Genomic DNA, 7,332 nt, shown 5'->3' with positions numbered 1-7,332 from the left:
ACTTCATAATTAGTCAAAGTGTCAAGAATAAAATTATTGTACATGCTTGGCACTAAGTGAGGTGTCTATAACTCCTTTCCAAGGTTCGGGAACACTGGGCAGATGATACAGGAACAATGTAAGTGCCAGAGGATGGGGAGATATGCAGCAAAAGGTATTTCCTGGGCCTGCTACAGCCATTGCACTCATGAACTTACTACAGCTCGGGTATCTGCAAAAGACTGTAAATAGAAGCAGAGCTTTCCTTATATCCCTATCACCCAGTCTCAAATAAACACACAAAAGCTTATATTAATTATAGAATGCTCAGCCTATAGCTCAGGCTTATTACTAGCTAGCTCTTAACACTTAAATTAATCCATTTCTAGTCATCTATATTTTGTCACGTACCTGTTCTCTAGTATATCTTGTTCCTCTGGTGGCTGGCTGGCATCTCCTCAACTGGACCCTTCTTCCTCTCTCTATTTTCATTTTGGTTTTCCTGCCTAGTCTTATTAGGCCGAACCAGCTTTATTATTAACCATTTAGAGCAATACATATTCACAGAGTACCAAGGTTTATCCCACAGCATAAGACCTTCAAAAGATTGACCCTCCTCAACATCTCATCGTGAATAGGACAGGAGTCCGAGACCTCACCTCTCCCTGAGACACCATTGCTAGTTAGTGGTTAATGGGAGAAGTATTATCTTCTCCAGTGGCACAGTAACCAGTGCTCACATCTGGTTATCACCCACCCATGCTCACACAGTGATTCTAGTTGAACTCAGTGAGTCACACACAAAAGAAGGCATGAAAGCAAAGGAAGACTAATGAAAAAGAAAAGTTTAGTGGGAAAGAAGGAGAAATGAAGGAACGTGGTAGGAGTAAAATGACTAGCACTCATCATACCTATGCATAAAATTGTAAACAATCTTTACCTGAATGTGCCCACCACCCACATCAGGCAGGGCTAACTGTCATGTAATCTTGGTTTTATACTTGCTGTGTGGTGGCAGAGAAACAAATCTCTAGTGGAAACATACTAATAATTAATGATTCCCCTTGCTTCAAATTTCTTTTCTCAAAGCATCTCCTCCCTCCAAAAAATTGCAAGGACAAAAATAAATGTCTTTGGCTTTACTTTTAAGGTACTTGACCTAAGACAAACATGTTTTTATACCTAGTCCAAACAACACATTGTTTTTGCAAAATTTACAGAATTCTTCAGCAACTCTTATATATATATATTTCCTTTACATAAATTCTTGATTCAACAAGACCTATGAAAAAATCCTTTGGATATAAATTGGGGTTATTTTAAATTATCGTATTGTCATTTTTGCACATTGTGCAAGAAGTTTATTGTCTTTCATGTCCCTTGGTAGTACTTAAAGGGAGACAGAAACATATAGAAGGAAAGAGTTTTCTCCTTATGATCAGAGCAAGGAAATTAAAGTGAAATATAACTTGAAGAATTTCTAAAATGTAAGATTTTTGTATATATCATTTGATCACTATAATGTTTTTCTTCAAATAGCAAATAGCTTTGCTACACAGAATCTAAAAGAAAGAACTGTAATCCTGGCAGGAAATAAATATTATTTATATACACAATAAAAGGGAATGAAAAGACTGTGCACACCACCACTGCACCCATTCAAAACTGTATCAGAGACCCTCAGAAGCACAATAGAGATGTTAATTAACTGATAAATAAATTAACTAATTTTTAAAAAAAAATATATTTATACTCACACAGAATTCAAACAAAAATATAATTAAAGGTCAAACTTAGAATGATTACTAAAAGCAAGATCAATATATAAATCAAGTACATTGACAACATGTATTAGAAAATGTTAGTATATAATTTAATGAACATCAAAAGTCTATTGAATGCTGAATATGATGACACGTATCTGTAATCCCAGCACTCAGAAAACTGAGGCAGGAAGAGAAGTCCAGGCTAGCCGGACCACACTGAAAGAACATTTCTAAAAAAAGAAAGACAAAAAAAGAAAGTAATGTGAGACTAAGTAGCTGGACACAGTCGTTGCAATGCACACGCGTGAAAATCATCATGTTGTACACAACACATACAATTTATCTGTCAACCTGCAAAGCAAAATTTTAAAAATCAATATATACTAGGTAAATACAAGAACTTTATAAACTTTTAAAAGAAAAAATACAAATACTTTTAAGGGAGTCCAGCAGGGACTAAGTAAGTGGAAGCATGTGTTCAATTTATGGTTTGAAAAATTCTGTATCTTAAAGATGTCCATTTTTTCCAAATTCATCACTGTAATTTCAGTCACAGTTCCAGACCTTATTTCTCAAAATATTAAAATTGATACCAAACTTATAGGAACTAGAAAAAGACAAAGAGTAGCCAAACAACCCTTCAAGGGTAGAAAGGAGGCAAGTAAAGCTATGCTGTTAGACAGGAGACCTATTATTACACCTAAGCCTATCCAGTGTGGGGAAGATCACATGTTCAAGCTTTATTTAAGCTGTTGCTGCAGGACAGTGAGGAAAGAATGGACTTTCCAACAATTACACTGAATCCATCAGATACCCCCCCCCACATGGGGAAAAAGAAATCTTGACTGTATTTCCAGAATCCATATGCAAATTTCCATTATCAAAAGGTTACTGGGCTACAAAGACTCACTAAAGCACTGGCAATAATACTCAAGATCAGCAGATTATACTGTATGAAATGTAAACTCTTTCATTAGTCAGAAAATACTTTTGAAATTGGACATATGTACCCCATGACCTGGCAATTTCACCTCAAGCAAGCATCTAGTTAAATGCATGCAGGGCACCAAGAGTCGTGTGCACAAGGGTTTACAACAGCCCTATTCAAAATAGCCACGTACCAGGAAGCCAAATGTGCATTAACGACATTTTTAAAACTAACTGTGGTCTTTCTTCACAGCTCTTCTGAAGAGGCAGGCCACTCCTTGCCTCTTCTCATCCATCCTCTTTGTCTCTCTCTGTCTCTCAATAAACTCCTCACTTAAGCTTTAAAACAAAATAAAAATTAACTGTGATCTACTCACATTGTGGAAAGCAGCAGAAAGTAAAATGGATTGATTCACAAATAGTATTTTATAAAGTAGGTAAGTATAAAAGAATACTAGTACATGGTTAGGTTTCTGAATTGGGTTTCTCTACTTAAGAACGCTACAAGCTGAGGAAGAGAGACACCATCAGCATAGGGCACGTGGCAGACATTTTTGAAGAAACGCTTTGTTTTTTCACCTCGGTAGCCACTACAAACTGTCTACTTTCTGACAGTGTTTAAGCTAGACTTGAAATTTCGTTTACTTTGGGTTTGTATTTTAAAACAAGCTCTCTCTGTGTAACGCGGGCTCTCCTCCACTTTGCAGTTTGCGGACCTCTGCCTCTTGAGTACTGACTGAGGTTCCAGCATGCTCCACCATGCCCACCTACACAGGTGTATTTAATGGCCCCACATTGATGCCATTCCTCAGTTTGGTGGTTTGAATGAAAACAGTCCCTATAAGCACATAGGGAGTGGCTCTATTTGTAAGGATTAGGAGGTGTGGTGGATAAAGTGGGGGAGGGTGGATGATGGGCCTCATGAGGCCAGGATTAGAGGCTCAGTGGAACTTCCTGAGCCTAACTCTAGTTTGGTGACCTATCTTTGGCCATAACTTCTGCATATGAGCGACTCAGAACAGCCTGACCTAAGACCGCCTCTGCCCAGCCACCATTAACGTGGTGAAACATTACTGACCCTTATTCCCCTCTTCTCCTCGCCCTGTCCCAAGACTCCCACCTCCGTCACAACCCCGTGCCTGATAAAATAAAACGAGATCCAGCTTCCACAGACTCCTGACTCAGTGTGTTTTTCTCCGGTGCCGGGGAAAGTCTGGATCATTGATAGATACTCCACCATCCTGCTCAGCCCCAGGGAGAGACAAGAGGAACCAGCTCTGCCACTGCCCTATCCCGACAGACTGGTGCCCCCTGTGAGGACGAGTTAATCAGTCCATGGGTGAGTGTGCCCTCATAAGAAATGGGGCGGTCTTCTCCTAGGCAGAATTCTGCCCTGGAATCCCTATGGGTCCTGCTTAAAAGCAGGGGCCTTGATCTATCTGATAGCCAAGCCCTGCAGACATAGACATATCTCCTTAGGGTTGCTCCATGGCTTCCTCTGGCAACCTCTCTGACTGGAATACCTGGAACAAGGTAGAAATCCTGCTCCATAGAGCTCAGGTAGAGAAAGGGGAAATTCCCCCTCTGGGAGCCATTCCAACTGCCACTGCCTTAAAGGGCTGCTTTCCACCAAGGTCCTCCAAAGAGAAAAAACAGGCCACGACCTTTGAAGAGAGTCATGGAGAAGGGAAACAGACTTGGGAAAAGAAGGACGTACAGGCACTATCCGAGCCTAGCCCGAAACTCCCCAACCAGCCTAGTCAGCATAGTTCACAGGTGCAATCTGAGCCTAGCCCAAAATTCCTGAGCCACCCTTGTCAGCATAGTTTGTTATACCCACCCTTTGATCCCTTTGATAGCACCCCTTGGCTCTCAAAGGGCCCTCTTTGGGATCCCCTACTAACGCTTTCCATACCCCTTCTGCACCTCCACCCTATTGTGTCCGGGGCACATCCAGAAGGGAAGTGGACAGTCTCTTTCCTTTAAATGTTAACCCCATGGGTAACTGTCCTAACTGCTGGTATCCCCTGGGAGGCTCAGGACCTTAAAGAATTAAAGAAGGCTCTTTTTGAGGATGGACCCAATTCACCATGGGCTGAAACCATCCTCCAGGAGATGGCCCATCAACCATGTACTGCAGGCAACTGGAGAGACCGTGTGTGAGCTATACTCCTGGGTTCACAGCTCCTAAAATGGCATGCCTTCTTCAGGGAGGAGTGCGGGTTCAGGCTGAAAGAAACCAGGCCGCTAACCCCCCAAATCCCCTCACCTACAGGATGCTTTCCGGCACTTCTGATCAGTTTTTCACAGGCCTTCAGCAGGTCAACATTCCCGCTCCCATCAGGACCAGGCATTGGGACTGGCTGCTTGAAAGAAAGTGGAAGAGGGTCCCACTGAATCACGATCTTGCGGATCACCCTAAAGTCTAGTGAGGATGTAACCTCTTTTATAGACGGAGTGTCAGAGAGCTTCAAAAGAAAATTTCTTCCTGGTGAGCTTCTCGTGACAAGTTTGTTAGAACATTAGTCTGGGATGGGATGAACGCTGATCATAAATTGGCCTGCTCTGAGCTGAGAGATCAATCCATGAGATCAATCAATCCTTTGGGCCATTGCCTCAAAGGATGTAGGCTCCACCATCTACCAAATGAGGGCTAGGCATCTGCTATGCAGACTACCCATAAGGAGGAAATGACCACTTTGGTCAATGCTCTTCAGCAGGTTTTAGTAGGGGGAAAGTTGACCTGCTTTGGATGTGGTGGAGACGGCCATTTCAAGAGAGAGCTCCCTAATAAAACCAAGGGCTCCTCGTTGGCCTCCCCAAGAGATGGTGCACCCCGCACACCGTGTCCTTGCTGCAAAAAAGGATTTTACTGGGCCAGGGACTGTAAGTCTAAGTTCAATTTCCAGGTGGAGCCTTTAAACTCTCCCAGGGGCCATGCCATCCCCAGCCCCATTAAATAAGAGGAAAAGGGTGGTCAAAGTACACTGGACAGTGCCTCTGATAACGGGACTGAGACCAAAAGATTACCCTAACAATTGGAGATAGGACCTTTAGGTTCCTTATAGACACTGGGACCAATCACACGGTCATCAGAAAAGACGACCTCCCCCTCTTGGCAGCTAGTCCCAGAGCGTCCCTACTTGGTGTGGGAAGGCAATCTACATCATGGCAGATAAAGCTGGACTGATCCCGATGGTAATCGCTGGAAGGTGTGCTCCCTAGTGGTTTCTGGACTGACTGCCACCCTCCTTGGTCAGGATATCCTCAGGGAGGCTGAGGCCTATATCACTACTGACCATAAGGCCTTTCATCAAGACTTGCTAGATACTGAGGAATATGAGCAACAATTTGGAGTGGGAGGGGCCGCCCATCCCAATTATCAGGATGATCCATATTTTGAAAACCTCAGGCAAGACTTTTCCCGGGTTCACCCCCAGTCCTAAGTGCCACTACTTGCTCTCCAGTGCCAAAGATCCAATGGGCTCCTGGGAACCCCGTATGAGCTGAGCAGTGGCCTCTACCTTCTTTTAAGTTACAACAACTTGATGCCTTGGTTAAACAACTGTTATTGGGGTACGTCTGGCCATCACATCCAGATGACACGGCAAAGTTTGCATTCTCACTGCCCTCAACTTCCGGGGCCCAGATCAGAGGTTCAAATAAACTTGTTACCTTAGGGGATGGCTAGCAGCCCACCCTTATGTCAGTATTATATGTCACACATCTTTTCCTACTCAATGGAATGTCCCGATATTTTATTCTATATTTATATGGATGACATTATTTTGGGAAGCTCCACTTCATCAGGCCTTCGTGACCTCACAGCGAATGGCCTTGCCATTCTAAAGAATAATAACTTCAAGGTGGCTCCAGATAAAGTTCAGTCTATCCACTCCCTTTAAAATTTTAGACTCCATCTTGCCCCTCAATTCGGTTTCTCCAGCCAAATCCCAATTACATATTCAGGATTCCTATACCCTACCTCATTTCCAAAAGGTATAGAAGAAATGAATTGGATGAGACCATGCATATATGTTTCCACGGAACAGTTGGCTGCATTGTTTGAACTCCTAAAGGGCCTCGATTTCTCCTCCCAAGTCACTCTCGCCATTGACAGACCTTATGCCGGGTCCAACAAGCCATTGACTCAGTGGCCCTAAGGAGGTTTGATCCTGACCTGCCTGTCTCCCTATATACCTTTTCTGGGGAAACTTAGTGTACCACACTATTAGCACAGGAGGGGGAGCCCATTCATTGGGTTCACCTCTAGGTGGGCCGAGTCCCCATGGTCTACTCCATGACCAATCAGATAGTAGATCGCATCATTAAAGGCAGGGACGATTCTGTCAGGACATTTGGCACAGAACCTCATTCCCTTATTGTTCCATTTAAAATCACTGACTTCACCTGGCATCAGAGAAATAGTAGTAGAATTGCCATAGCCCTTGATGGATTCCTAGGAAAAACAGAAGACTGGCATTATGGCCCCCGAAAATGGATGAGCTCCTTTTCTGGACTGGAATGGAAGCCCCTTAGCTTTTTCTGTCTCAACCCAACCTTGATTTTCTGACAGTGTTTATTGATGGGGGGGGGCACCTGGTAGCATCTGTCTCAACCCAACCTTGATTTCCTGACAGTGTTTATTGATGGGGGGGGG

This window comes from Microtus ochrogaster, unplaced genomic scaffold, assembly GCF_000317375.1.
Source record: "Microtus ochrogaster isolate Prairie Vole_2 unplaced genomic scaffold, MicOch1.0 UNK39, whole genome shotgun sequence".
Lineage (NCBI taxonomy): Eukaryota > Metazoa > Chordata > Mammalia > Rodentia > Cricetidae > Microtus > Microtus ochrogaster.
The sequence above is the reverse complement of the archived record's forward strand: the minus strand, read 5'-3'. Positions refer to the sequence as shown.